The 15,880-nt window shown below is 38.9% G+C and overlaps 1 long non-coding RNA gene across 1 annotated transcript; it reads left to right on the top strand.

Moving 5' to 3' along the window:
- The first annotated feature begins 11,401 nt into the window (after nucleotides 1–11,401).
- LOC121919882 lies at nucleotides 11,402–14,700 on the top strand. Its single transcript, XR_006101598.1, has 3 exons — nucleotides 11,402–11,871; nucleotides 12,893–13,113; nucleotides 13,646–14,700. It is a non-coding gene; the product is annotated as an uncharacterized LOC121919882 (long non-coding RNA).
- Nucleotides 14,701–15,880: the final 1,180 nt, after the last annotated feature.

The raw sequence follows: 15,880 nt of genomic DNA, 5'->3' as shown, positions 1-15,880 counted from the left end.
TTTATTGTCTCTTTAGAGCGGATTGCCAACATGTACAATGCATGACTGGGAAATTATAACTGTCCAACAAATGAGGAGATAGTGCTACGTTGTTGCACATCTGAACTGGATTGTGTAGATTGGTTTTGGAGGGCGGTGGTCCTTTTGTTTGTCTTTGGAGGGTGGAGGTTAGCAGATTTGACAAGATGGCCTTTTAATCTTTTATCATATGGAATCTACCATAACCACATGGACAGGGCGCTCTAGGAACCCTCTACTGTCTCCCTGACACAGATAAGTCTTATACCGTCAGATTCTCTCTGAATGCATTCTGTTAAACTAGCTGAGCTAGAGAAGGAGAAGCTGAACAAAGGCTAAGCAGGAGAGTGGTTGGAGGATGTATCCTTTTAACAGGACAGTATGTATATTAATACCCCATGTTTTTCTTTCAATCTGTTTATCTGCATAGTGGAAACAAGTTTTCATTTTCTGAGTACTGAACTGAAGTATCAGATGGCATATGCTTTATATTACTAAGGCCTGCCCCACACATAATTCCATGTGTGCAATCCTGATAAAATGGATCAGAGACTAGGCTTGGAAATGTTACTTTTAGGGACTGCAACTCCCAGAATCCCCCAGCCAGCATAGTTATTGGGCCTTCTGGTCATGAAAGCCGAGGCCAAGTTCTGAGCCAAGGACCTATTGGTTGGATAGCTCTTATTTATAACAATAAAAGATGGGAGAATTCACCCCTCCGCTATCCAAATAGAGTGTCAGAACTAATTTTTCTGGTGTTAACATGTTCCATATTTAAGCTTCAATAAAGCCAGTAGTGCTTAAACCATAATCAACAGTTTCCAAATATCTGGAGACAGAGCCATGGCTGATAAGGTTTTATATTAATTTCACTTTACAAAAAGTTGAACGCTTGCCTTTCCTGTATTTCATTTAAACTCCCTTGTAAAAGTTATTATTCCTGGAACCTATATGAAACTTTGTGGAAGAAAAATCAATATATCGTGTCATGACACCTCTGTTTAATTAAGAAATTGCTTTGGTTTTATTTTTGCATTTGAATTCTTGAATGTGTGTGTGTGCTTAACTACAGTTTATGAAATGCATTCTGATTCTTAATTCATGTATGGCTATAATAAGCATTCAGGTAGTCTTCTCAGGAGATAGTGATTTTACATAATTCAGCCTCTATATTTTAGCAAGAACACACAGATGTTCCAAAGGAAGAACATGCAGCAGAACATTTGGTCTTCTGAGAATAGCAGAAAATACTAGTTAATTTCAGCTGCTGGTTAAAGAATGTACTGGTAAGACATTATTTACTCAGTTCAGTTTTTTGAACATGTGTATTGCTTTCCAGAATTTAAGAATTCGTGAATTTCTAACCCCATCAGGAAAAAAAAAATGCTGTAGCAAAAGGTTAACCAGTCTGTATAGTGACTGTCATTAATTGATCCTGTTGACTTCACTTTCCAAAACAGATTAGAACCCTTCCATATTTCTTTTCCACTAGCAGAACTGCCCATCTCTGCAGCTTGTGGAGAAACCTCTTGATCTCCACTCATGTGTGCTTTCTCCTTCTCTCAGTGCACTGGTGGCTGGTGGCTCTAGGTCTTTGTCTGAACTGTTAAAGGAAACGTGTGAGTATTTATCTTCAAGTCACCTGTCAATTTATGGCAACCTTATTAATTTTATAGGGTTTCTTTTGTTCAAGGCATACTCAAGAGGTGTCACTTCTTTCTTCTGAAATATAGGCTACAACATCTGGTATTCATTGGTGGTCTCCTCTTCAACTACTAACCAGCGCTGACCCAGTTTAGCTTCCAAGATGAGATGGTTATCTTGTATCTTTAAGGTATTTAGGCCCTGCCTGAACCTATTTTGTGGATAGCATCGACAAAATAGGTTCAGGTAGTACCTGGATATGCTCTTTAAAGTTAGGACAAAACCCAGTGTGGATTCACTACACATTGATGTCAGAGCACTATATTCTCCTTTTGACATCCCTGACTCTTTTTAAAACATATTTAGTCTTCCTTTCCCTTCACCTTGTTGCTTATCAAGCCTTTCCCTCTCTTCACCTTTCTACTGTCCCTTCTATTCCCTCTTCATTTTCCTCACTAGCATGACCTTCTCTCCTCCTCACATTCTCTCACACATACATTTTCTCACACACGCTGTTTGAATAGTTTGAGGACTCTGCACAGGGGAACATTGCATCCCAAGAGGCCCTCGGGAGAAATGAATACCCTACATCTGCCTGCAGCTTTTCCTTTGCTGGTGAGGGTAAGGTAGGGAACTTTGCTACTAAGCAACCGATGCTAGTACTGCATGCTACAAACAATTTTTAATTAACTAACATAAATACATTTAAAATTCAAAGTAAGTCTGAAGTGCAAACTTCTAAAATTCCCTTAGTGTCCCTACCAAATCTCAGGTCTCTAGATGTCACATTTTTGGTACTATGGCTGAAGCCTTGTATAAGCCTTGTAGTAGTTTACTGAATAAGGTTCTGCTAATTTGTGTAATAAGATTTCAGCAAATGGCTTGCAACTCATACTCGATTTTGATTTCTTCACAAAAGGGAGACAAGCTGACTGGAGCTGTCCCCTTGCCTTGCCTCATAACTCTAGAGTTCACAGGACTAGTACACCATGATACTGCTACTTGATTCAGGGCCCCATCCTTAGCAGGGTAAAAGCTTTTGCATGTTATAAATAGACAGCAAATTATTACTTTTTCACTCTTTAGTTGGTTTTTACTGCCATGTATGGAGTAGATTTCAATGCTCAGGTGCCAAATAACTTGGCTGGCTTTGTCTAAGTAAGTGGTTAAGGAGGGCATTAATTTTTAGTCTGCCTTAGCCAGCAGAATATCTTCAGCCATCCCAGAGGACAACCTAGCAGTATTCACAGGAGATTTGTTAGGCAGCAAAATGTCTTCATTTATACCCTCCTTCTCTCTAAAGATCTTGGGACAGTGTACAATAAAGCCAACTTGAGTATTTAAAACAGTATAAATATAAAATGGTTTTTAAAAGACTAAGAACATCTTAAACAACTTAATAAGTTCAAAAGGTAGACAGACACTGGCTAAAAGAGTTAAAAATGATCTGGAGCTGTAGGCCAGTGCTTCTTAAGCTATCTGAATTGAGGAGACTGCCAGCTTTCCCTTTCTCTTAAATCTGACAGAGACCAGTATCATATTTGTGCCCATTAGCTACAACTCTTTCTTTCTGTCCTGAAAAGTCACTTCTACCTATCCATGGACCACCACGTTGAGTAGCTCTTCTGTAGGACAACCCTCAAACCCACTGAAACCCTTCTCTTTATTCCTGCCTCATACAGGAATCTCTTCAATACCAGTGCAGCAGCTCCAGTGTTTCTAGATCAAGTGCAAAGCTGTTGTGAGCTGCTAATTGAAGAGGGCACAGTGGTCCCAGGGGTAACACATGCAGGACAATATCGGATGTCATTGGTGGAAGGATTTTTTAAAAAACCATACTGAGTCAAAATGAACTAGACTTTTTCTTATCTGACTTGATTTCTGTCTTTCACTTTTAATGTGGACCTGTAAGTAGAATTGCCATCCCCTTTCCACCACTCCTTATTTTTATCCATCATTCATTCTCCCAGGATCAATATATGCAACAGTATTCTAATATCATATTCATATCCCACCTTGCCACACAACAGTGACCCAATAATATTTATAGACAATAGACAAAACCATCCAGTTAAGTGTACAATTTCATATAAAACATGAGCAGGAAAAACAGATTAATATGATAGAGACCAGTTCAAACCAGTCCAGACCAATAGCCTTAAGACTGACATCCTGCAATTCTTCCCTCAGATATGTTGATCAACTCCCTGCCACCATGGGCATAAGTAGCTGCTAAATTGCTATTGTATTGTGGCCATACATTTAAGGAGCAACAACGGCGCTGCTACAGTGGTGGTTGTGGCATCACCCAGTGCAGTGCACACACCTCATGCAACCTAGTGATGCCTCTGCCACAATACTGGTACAGGCAGGCGATTTCTCAGCCACTGCTCAGCCAACTATTTGGATACTGCTCCCAGGATGACTGGACGGGAAAGGAAGCAGCGACCAATATTGGTTGTTTTGAATGTCCAGTAGAACGGTAGATCTAATATCAAGACATACATGTGGTGTGTGTGTGTGTGCGCTAGGGTTGTCACTCAAGAGGAAAGGGGATGGTAGGCCAAAAAAGTTTGGGACCTCTGCTTTAGGTCACTGATTCTCAGGCAATCTGATATGAGGGCCAGCATTCTGTGCCTGGTGGGTACATTATATGAACTGAAAATGTAGTTTCTAGAACAGTGCTTAAGCTGTCTAACATGTGGGACCAGCTGGATTGTGTTTTTTACTCCCCAGTATGTTGGGGACTTGTGCCATATTTGTTTTCATTGGCTACAACTTTTCCTTTCCTGGAAATTGCCCATAGACTAACAACTAATAGCTCATGGATCAGAAGTGTTAAGCTTTCTGATGTGATGGGCTGCCAAGTTTTTTTCTCCAGTGTGACACAAACCGATGCTATATTTGTGCCTACTGACTATAGCTGTTTCATGTGGTCCTGGAAATTTGCCTGTGGGTCACAGACTGGCACACCACTTTGAGTAGCACTTGCTCTAGAGCACAAAGCACTCCTGCACCAAGATTTTTCAGAAAGACCACAGGGATAGTGTGATAAAAGAGCAACCAAACATTCTTTCAGAAGAGGAGTTGTGTTTTATATATTTCAGTTTCCTTCTTTGGGGTTAATTAGAGCCACAGAGCCATGATTCTATGAAAGAATACTTTGCACCAATAGTTGCTGCAAATGCTTTCTACCAAGGCAGGACAATATAGAGTATAAGTATTTACAGCAATGAAAAGTAATGACAAGTCACTCTTTCTCAAATTCTGAAGCATATTATTGAGGCATAATATTAGTATGTATATTGGTAATAGCAACTCCTTGAGATGAAAAAATGTGCAATGCATTGCTTATCATCATTTGCTACCAGGGGTATTTTGTAGTTTGTATTGCCATTTTTCAGTGGGAGATAGAAATCAGAAACCTAAAGATATACAGATTGCTGGACTGTGTTCTTTCTAAAAACACATGAACACACACAATTATTTTTGATGATGGTAGAGAAGTCAAATTTGTGATTTCCCTGACCACCTCCTGAAATTACTCCCAAGTGGTGAGACTGAATGTTAACAATATCCTTGCTAATGACTTAAAATTTAAAGTCATTAGAAACATTGATAATTGGCCCATCATGTAAGGATGGTGAAGACTTCAGCACTTGAAAACAAACAAGGAGAAGCCATCTCACGGTAGTATTTTTTCAGCCTAAAAAACCCCCAAAACTAAAGTAAATCAAGAGGTAACATTAAGGGCCTGTTTATATCACTGGTAAGTCTGCAGAAACTAGAGGAGGATGAAGGAATACAAAGAACACTTGATCAGTATAATTATGGATTTGTCTCCATGTATTTAAGTATGACACTCTATTTTTGATGATACTTCTGTGCTACTTGTTCATCAATTGCATTTCTTATCTATGGTTAGGGTGGGGTTAACATTCAAAATAAATTATGCTGAAAGTTTTTTTTACACTGTCTTGATGTAGATGGTTCTGCAGTCATGTTAACTGGGCTGCAAATGCTGGATTTGAATGGGAAAGAATAATTGCTCTTTTTTAAAAAAACCTCAAAAACAAATTTTGGTTGATAAATTCAATGGGGAAAATGGAACATGGCATTATTATAAAATGTGTATATGGTTATATATGGTGTTCTTAAAAGTTAGTTTTTAAATGAAGCAGATGCCAAATCTCTTGTGTTCATTTTATACAAGGCAGATCTAATACGTAATGACATTTCATTTTTCCAATTTCTTGTGGCAAATATTTTTATGAAATGTGCCCCCTGTGTGGTACTAGGTGGTTCTTATCACATCAGAGGAAGTGCTTAAGGCTAGTCAAAACATGAGGTGATGACAGTACCAAGATCGCCACATGGAGGCACATGATGAGATTGATCTTATTGATCAGTTCACATGGAACTGACAAGGGATAGGAGCTTGGAAATGATACTTTTTTGACTACAGGTCCCAGAATCTTCAGTGAGGGGATTTAGGGAGTTGTAGTCTGAAAATATAATTCCCTGGCTCCTTAATGACAGTTATCTTGTGATGAATATATTTGAGAACTTGTCCTAAACCATGTGGCTGATGAAAGGGATGGGGAGGTCCTTTTTCTTCTTCTTCACTGTCTTGACTGGGAAGAACTATATTTATTGTACTACATTTGTGCCAAAACTTATCAGTGTGTGTGTGTGTGTGTGTGTGTGTGTGTGTGCACGTGCGCGCGTGCACACACACACACATACATACATACATGGAACATGTTTCATATTCATTTCCTTACACATGACTCTTTGAAAAGTTGTAACAAATCTTTTCACTGTTTATATGAACAATATATATATTTGAACAAAAGTAAACAATTGAAGCTGATTAGGAAGGAATGCTTCGATTTTGTCAAAATAAAAGCTTTGATGAAAAGCAAGTGACTCAGAACATCCTCATTTTGTTTGACAGCTTCAGTCTCACACATTCTTCTCCTATGCATAGGTTTTCACTTCAGAAAAACAATATTTTCTTTTGGTTTTTTTCTCCAAATAGTCTAATATTTTGCTTACATAAAATCAAAAGAGCTAATTTTTATTTGGTTTTGATCAGAATACTTTGTTCAGAAAAATGCAACTGCAACCCTTTTGGCAAACTTGGAAGATGAGGAGAAGGCAAATCTATTTTGTTGGTGTTGGTGTTGGTTTTAAGAATGACTCTGCTGGATGAAATCAGAATCCATCTAATCAAGTCCTTGCAAAAAATGGATTGCAGGGACAGCCATCTCCACTTGTTTGTCTCCTGTATCCATTAATCAGAAACATATTGCCTCTGCACACAGAAGCTTAGCTATGATTTATTATGGCTAATGGCCACTGATAGATAGAATTTGTTTCACTGAATGCCCCTGAGCTCCACATGTTTTGGCACAGAAAGAATAATATCACTCTATTCACACAGCTTTTATAACTACTCTCTTTCAGTTGTAATACTTTTTTTTAAAAAAAAACCCTTATGAATTATTTCCTCATGAGGACAAGACAAGCTATTTTATTATCTGTCCCTTTCCTATTTTTCATTACCATGGTATATTCAGTGATATCTCTAGAACAAGGGTGGGGAATGTGGTCCTCCAGATACCACAGGACTGTGAGCCATAAGATAATGGGAGTTATAATTTAATAGCATCTAAAGCAGGGGTGGAGAAAATAAGACCGTACATGGCTCCGGAGTCATACTTCTAAGCCTCAAAATAATTGGACATTTCCCAAACCTCTTGAATACTCCATTTTTACTTCTGCTTTTTTAAAAAGATCATTTTCAGACAATCTCAAATGCACCAAAGCCATCTGCAAAATGCAGCAGTTTCAAACAGTCCTGCACAGGATTGTGACTATGGGGGAGAGGGAAATAAAATGAGGACCTTATTCCCTGATGATCTTGTAATTCTTGCAGGTGTTTACTTAGATATGTCTGCTTAGAGTGCTCTAGTCCATTCTCATAAATTACAGCATTAGACATTTATAACATCTCACCAAACTACAAATCCCATGATTCCAAAGGATGAAGCCAAGGCAGTCAAGGCATTTAACTGCATAGTGTGTGCTCAGTTTAAAGAGAGTGGGGTCTTCTTGCTAGGCTGTGTGATCCATAGTTGGCTTATTCGCCTCTTTTCAAGATGGGGTAGGCAACAGTAAGAGGGAAGTGCTAGGAAGACATCTTTGCCAGACACATGCTGGTAATGTAGATATAGCTATCTATGCTTGCACTGAATGCTATGGCAGTGAATTATGTAGCACTTCAAATATTACTGAATGGTACTTCCAGTGATCCTCATAATGAACTTTACTTGCTAACACTGCTGGGAATTGCAGTGCAACAACATGTAGAGGGTTGCACAAATGACAACAATACTGTCTTTTTGTGCACGGTTGTATCTGCACTATGTTGTATGTGCACGGTTGTATCTGCACTATAGAAATCATACAGGCTGACACTACTCTGTCATGATTTCATCTTATGGAATCTTGGGATTTGTAGTTTGTTTTTGGCACCAGAGCACTCTGATAGAACTACAAATCCCAGAATTCCATAGCATTGAGCTATGGCAGTTAAAGTGGTGTCAAAACCAGTGCAGATGCAGCTAGTCTCCAGACTAATCCACATAATTTTGCCCTGTGTTTAACAGACTCACATATTTAGTCACTTACATCAAGGATGTTACTGATGTTATATATGGAATCTTCTTTCCTCTAGGCATGCAAGCATTTAATTACTTTCTCTTTACCATGTTCATATTTTCATCTTTAGCATAGATCAAATAGATCAAGGTTGCTTTATGCAGTTTTATATCATGGATGCAGCAATATCCGAAATTAATTAGTTTCAAAAGCATTTATCTGCTTTGGCATTCATCTGATGTTCTCTCTAAGGATGACCCTCCTACTTACTAACAGCCTAGCTGCAGTTCTTTTTAAAAAAAATTACACTTCATAATAATTCTTTCATTAAAATCTTGCTATACTCTTCTGAGAGACAGAGCAACTCTACATCACAAATGTAGGACTTTTTTTTTAGTGTCTAATTACTCTGAAGGCATCAGATCTCATCTGATCTGAGAAGCTAAGCAGGGTCAGGCCTAGTTAATACTTGGAAGGGAAATGCTAGCTTATGCATATGCATCAAGAAATGCTAGATACTGTGGGCTATTGGGGAGAAAAGGCAAACTGGAACATTGGCAACATCCAGCCAGACTGAGCCTGGCAACAATGGGAGCTTAGCCAAGGGAAGGTGGTGGCTACTCCCAGGAACAAATATAAATAGGAAGAGAGGAGCTTGTGTGGGTTAGATAGGGACCAGATAGGGACAGAGCTCTGAGTGAGAGTTAGAAGTTTATTAGATCCTGAGGGGATTTAGCAGCCAAGGTGGCTTAGGTATACTGCTAAGAGGGGCAGTTTGATAGGGGTTTTGAGTACCCAGGTTAAGGACTAGGAGAGTCCTTTGTAAATGGCATCTAGAAAAATCTTGAGGGATTACAGCCAGACAAAGGCTTTGGAAATTACTATAAATGTTTGAGTGGCAGTTGGAACTAAGAGAGTTCAAGTGTGAGAGTTTAACTAGGGTAACAAGGGAAGTCACATTTTACTAGAAAGGATATAAAGTTATAAGGAAACAATTACAAAGACAAGCTAAAGCAGTGGTTCCCAACCTTCCTAATGGCGCGACCCTTTAATACAGTTCCTCATGTTATGGTGACCCAAACCCATTAAATTATTTTCGTTGCTACTTTATAACTGTAATTAAATAGGTGTTTTCCAATAGTCTTAGGCGACCCCCATGAAAGAGTCATTCGACCCCCAAAGGGGTCCTGAACCAGAGGTTGGGAACCACTGAGCTAAAGAAACTGTCAAACTGTGTAACAAGTAAAGTATTTAACAACCATATCCAATGTGAACAGCATCCACTAAAAAAGATACTGTATTCAGCCTAACTTGTAAATTAATCTTTTATTTTGTTTCACAAAGCAGCTGTCTGGAGTGATTTCAGAAGTACATTAAAAACACTACCAACATTGAGAAAAGTCTTTTAGGTTTGGGACACATTAGCTAGTGGTTGTTTAGCTGTCAAAGAGTAGTTGGTGCCAAGATGGAGAAAAGTTTGGAATCCAGAGGGCTGATAATGAAAAGAGAGTTATAGTGCAGGAGACACACAAGAGAGTCCCGAGTTCGAGTGTCTCCATCACATAATTGGCAGCGGTGAAATTAAAAAGACCCATTGTGCTGCTATCTGAGAGAAGTGGTTTGGATAGGTGAGTCTCACCATGACAATTTGGGGGCAGTGGTGGCACACAGAGGAAAAGAGAAAAGTTTTTAAGAGATTTTGGCAGTGTCATGTTGTCATCTTTACATATATTCTGAGGAAGGCAGTGACAACCCACCTCTGAGTGTTCCTTACCTAAGAAAAACCTACAAAATTCAAGGGGTTACCATAAATTGACAGGTGACCTGAAGGGACACACTTTACTTTTTAAAAATGCTGCATTCTTTATAGCAGTTACAAATGCATAACTTAGCATTTCAGATCCATAAGTGCTCTGTATTTACTAATCCTATGTAGTTGCAGACCAAATTAACAGCCAGCAATCCCAGATAATCTGAACAGCCAGCAGCCGTATTGGTCAAAGGAGGTCTGTTCTGCTGGTGATCAGGCCACAGGAAGGATTATAATTCACCTCCTTTCCCCCCACTCCAGTGAGTGGGGCTGCAACCATCAGAAACAGGAATCTTCTTGCAAATCCTTGTCTCAACTTCATTTGCTAGTGGGAAGCAATGCAAATATCACAGAATCACAGAGTTGGAAGAGACCTCTCTGCAACTGCTCCCAGCCTGTGGAATGGCCTGCCGAACGAGATCCATCAAATCACCAACTTAGACAGCTTCAAGAAAGCTGTCAAAATGGATCTCTTCTGGCAGGCTTTTCCAGAATAAACTACTCGGCCATGTGGAACAGCAGGAGCTAAAGACCTCCAAGGACTAGGGTAAGGAGGGCTAAGGTGCCCATACCCAAATTATCAAAATAAATTGGACCACCATGACTACTATGTAGTTGGACCTGATCAAGAATTATCAATAAAATGATGAAGAACACAAATAACCACACACAACACACTTAAGGCAGTTATTGTATTTGAAGCAGGCTAGGAATACCAAGGCTGCCTCCCCCCCCCCCCCCCCCCCCCCGGCCCGTGGAAACATCTACTCTCTCTTTAAGATTTGTTTCACTGATCTAAAGTTGAGTTTACCTCCTGGAGTAAGAAAATGGAGCAAAACTTTTGTTCACATTATCCTAAATCATTTATTGTTATCGGCTATTGTGACCACCCCACTATGTGACTCTAATTCCAGCTTTTGCATCAGAAGAATCCCTGCATCTCAGGCTTCGTAGATACCTATGTTTTACATTTTGTTTTGCTAGACTGATACGTGTTGTCCTATATCTTCTAACTTATCTCCACACCTCTTGCTTTTAAAGTGATGTAATGGAAGTGATGTTACATTCACTCAACAGTGCATTCACTCAACAATGAATTTTCTCTTTTGCTTGACATATTGTGTTTATTGTTTTTTTTTTAAATTTACTGAATTTTGTAATGTTTTATTTATTATTTTGCCATTGCTTTCATGGCAATTTCATTGTTTTTAGTTAACTGACTGTTGTCATTTTATGGCAATGTATTTGGTGTTTTGACTTTTTGTAAAATATATCTGCTAGTAGGTATAATTGATAATGACCTGCCAATGTTGAGATCCACCTTTAAGAGGTTCTGGGGTCCCTGTCCACTGGCCCCAATTCTCAAAATATTTCATTGTGAGTGTTAAAGATACACTAGGTGCTCAGTATGGAAATGGCACGTTTTATTGACTCACTGGATAAAAATTCTCCTTAGTATGCTTGCCCAATGCATTCACACATTTTTTTAAAAATTGTTTTTTAAACCTTGATTAATCTGAGTCCTGGCACAAGCATAAACCTGGCTGTTTTTCTTTACCTAGCAACTTAAATAGTTTTCTCTAAAATAACAGATCATCAAGTATATCAACTTGGATCCTGACTTCGTGTCTGCCACTGGGCTGTGTCAGCTTCACTAGTAGTCAGAATGAAGCATCTGCCTCAGGCAACTGATTTTGGAAGTCACAAAGGAGATTATCACATGGAGTAAGGAGGTAACATTCCTGTCCTTACCCTGTCCTTATTGCGCCCACACTTATCCTGTCCTTCTTCCATCAGTGGTCCTGTCATCGTGTTAATGGGAGCATCTGTTAATACACAGTGACCGGGCCATGCCACTTCAGTGATGGGAGAAGGATGGGATAAGCATGACGTCATCAGACAATCTTATCATGCTGGTATGTTAAGGATGACTAAAGGACAAGATAGGGACAGATCTAAACATCTTTGCACAATCTCACCATAAAGATGAGGTAAGGAAGGGAGCGATTTGTCCTTTACCTTAAGTGATAATCTCTGAAAAGGCAGAAAATAGATAGTTATTGCCTTTATTATTGTTGCATTTTTATTACTGTGGAGAGGTGTTTGTGTGATTTTCTCCCTCTTTCATTATGCTCCTTGCAAAGTGAAAGTTTGGGGATGGATAAAATAAAATACAGACTGGATATATTGTGGAATTTGCTGTCAGAAGATGCTCTGATGGCTGTTAACATGGACAACCTTTGATCATGCTAGATGGAGGATTTGGGGGGATGTAGTCCAAACATATAACATTTCCCAGCTCTGATCCAGTCTTATATGACATACAGTAATTTCTGCCATTTTAAGAGTTCTTCTGTCCCAATATGAAATTTTCCCCTTCTTCAGAACTCTGAGGGAGAAAACCCATACAGTACTAAATGAAAGATGGCCATGTTGATTTGATCTCCCTCTACTCTAAAACCAACTGTTCTAGTATTTATACATCACATTGGAACAACATGGACATTCATTGCACCTTCATTGCCCCTTTCCCTGGAGAGTGGCGATCCACCAGGTTCCAGATATCAACATGGAATCTTATAAGATCTTATGGACATAGTTTGAGATTAATTAGTGGGGTTGGTGGGGAAGCTACCCCTTTTAAAAATGTTATTGGGTCCAGGAAGGTCTTTTGGCAAATGATGTCAATGTGGAAGAATTCATTAGTCCAAACTTTGAAAACCATGAACACATGTGTTGTTTTTTTCTTGAAAGTGCAATGGCAGGAAACCTGGTGCTCTCCAGATGTCTTGGATGGCAAAGCATGGTCAATGATCAGGAATTATGGGAGCTGCAACCTGGAATGTCTGAAGGACACTAGGCTGATTAACATTCATGGATCACAACATCCTGTTTTTATACTCAGAGGTGGTCCATGATTCTTTGCAGCCTCAGATGGAGTTGCCAATGATGGCCCAATCTGCCATCAAGTCAAGGTATGGAGCATCTAGAACCAACTAAGTTGTTATGGCACATAAAGCAGCAAATCCTACAATTGCCTCTCCCCATTACTGGTAGGGGAAAAAATAACAATAGCAAACTGATTTGTTGCCCTTTCATGACACACTAAATCTACTGCCTGAGGTTACTGCCTCACTCTGTCTCATTGGGGAGTACTCAGTTTGAAAGATGCATTACAGGTGCAATTACAGCACATGGACAGGCAGTTTCTGTATGATGTACAATGAAGTTTCTGCAATAAGACCATCAAAGGTTAATAAGAAAAATAAATTGTTCAGCTAGCAGTTAAAAAGGCAATTTGAGAAACATGTCAGATACACTGAAGGGGAGGGAGACAAAAACAAGACAATCTCCTCCAAGCAAAATCCAAGTTTATAGAATATAGGCACTGATAATGATTTTTTAAAAAACTACTCCCCTTTTAAGGAAATGTGAGATTCTAATCTGGCTTCTTCATGCTGATTCTCCCCCCCCCCTTTTTTTTTTCTTTTCTTTTTTTGTCCACAGCATGTATGCACCGTCCTTGTGTCTCACACTGGGAATAATTGTGCTGGATAGCCCATCTACAGAAGTTACATTAATAGGCTTGAAAAGCTGAGCACAAAATGGGAGGCCCATGGTGCTGTGCAACAATCAGGCTTTCCCACTGGGAGCACAGTTATTGCTTCATGGAAGTTTGGCAAGAATCCAGGGTTTTGTCTAACAAGGATGGCCAGAAAGGACTTTACAAAAGAGGGGAAATGAAAGAGTCCCAAGAGATGACAGCTGTGTCGTATGGATCCAGCCATCACCTATCTGTGAATGTGCTAAAGAATATAATAAATCACCAGCTATATAATCATGTAGATAAAAGCAGGTGCTTTTCTTTTCCAGCCTGCAATACCTCCCCTGTCTAATAGGCTGCCTGCAAAGTTGGGAAATAAAAGAGTGAAAAGGATTGTCTTCAACTTTGCTGCTGCTGCTCTCAGTTCAAAGATTACAGACATTCCTGAGGATGCTTGGCCCAGAAACCAGGAAGACACTGGGGTCCTTTAAAGATTAATTAGCTACATTGGTATCCCTTCTCTATGACTGAAATAAGGTTTAAATGACTCAATAGTATGGACACTCATGATTAGCCCCGATCCCCTGCTTGGATCATTTAAAAATTATCAAAGATGTTTAGCAGTTAACCCTCTGGAGAAAGAGTCCATTGTATAACTAAGGTAAAGCTTGAGGGGCTCCCGTATCAATTAATATCCATAAACACTGTGCCCCCCCCCCATGGTCCGAAATATTTTTATACAGCTATGAATGCAGCCTATGTTATTGTGCCTGAAGCAATGTATTTTCTTATATGAACCTGCTTGGGCTTTGAACTCTTCAGCCTTTTTGCTTTCCCCCCACCCTCCTCAGATGCATGTTTGATGAAGATTTGCAACTGCATTTTTGGTGGTTGTTCTCACAATGTGGATCTTCCTTCCAATTGAGGTGATATATTTATTTATTTTACTAAAATCCAATATTTATTTCCTGCCCTTTATTTGAAGATCTCAGGGTGGCTTATAATAAAATCAATTAAAATCAAGCAAACAAAAAATATACATTTTTTAAAATAAAAATATATTTAATAGTGTCTGAATTTAAAACAGACAAATCAGTTAAAATAATATTGAAAAATAAAACTGTAAAACATGTGCAGCCTGAAGAAAATCAGTTTGGCCCAAAGCCTTTAATAAAAAGCCAGGTTTTAACTTGGCACCAAAATGATTCCAAAACTGGTACCAATCAGGTCTCCAGTGGTAAGGAATTGCACAATTGGGGTGCCACCACAGTAAAGGGCCCCCCCATGTCCACCCTGCAGTGTCTTCCCCCTACGTTTCATTTCCTGAAGACAGATATAATTTATTATTTCAATATGAGATCTTTTGAAGGGAGAGTGCCATGTAAAAAAAACCCCAAACAAATAACTACAAATTCAAGAAGAGTCTTATGCAGGAGCCACACAATACATCAATGGAGTGAGCACCTTTACATTTCTAAAACTTTTACAACAGTACACCTTTCTTTTGATATCTTGTAGTATTGGAATGAATTAATTCATGCAGACAGAAGAAGGAAGGAAGGAAGGAAGGAAGGAAGGAAGGAAGGAAGGAAGGAAGGTTGGTTAGTTATCTTTAAAAAGGATCATAATGTATGCTATAGAAAGATAATCACAGTGTGGATATGGGATAATTTGTTAAGGAGTTACATCTTTGTAAGTGGACTTACGTCTGTGGAAAATAGAACTGGGAAAGTCTGTCATGTCCATATCCAGTAGAGGGCTGCTATAACACTGCTTCATAAAGCTGGCAAGGGTTCTGTGCACAATGAGAATAATGCACAATGGGACCAATGTCTAGTGGGATGGATGTTGAGCACCAGTGCATAGTGGGCACTCTTGCTGGTGTCCTGTTATGCATACTCGCAAATCACTAATAGGTTTTCTTAGCATCTCTGTTACATAGCTAAGTATATGTAAATTTACACAATATAGATGGTGAGATAGGATTCTGATGGTAGTTTTGCACAGAAAACTAGATAAAATTAAATTAATAATTATCTTTTGTTGTCTTTTTTAAAAACTTGGCTATAATTGTTTATTAATTAATTGTATATTTATTAATTGTATATTTATTAATTTATTAATTGTATATTTGTTGTTCTTTTGTTGTCTGTTTTATTGAATCATTTCCTGTATTGCTATGTATTTTATGTATTATC

The sequence above is a fragment of the Sceloporus undulatus genome, chromosome 1 (assembly GCF_019175285.1).
Source record: "Sceloporus undulatus isolate JIND9_A2432 ecotype Alabama chromosome 1, SceUnd_v1.1, whole genome shotgun sequence".
Taxonomy (NCBI): Eukaryota; Metazoa; Chordata; class Lepidosauria; order Squamata; family Phrynosomatidae; genus Sceloporus; species Sceloporus undulatus.
This window is presented reverse-complemented; position numbering and strand designations above follow the sequence as displayed.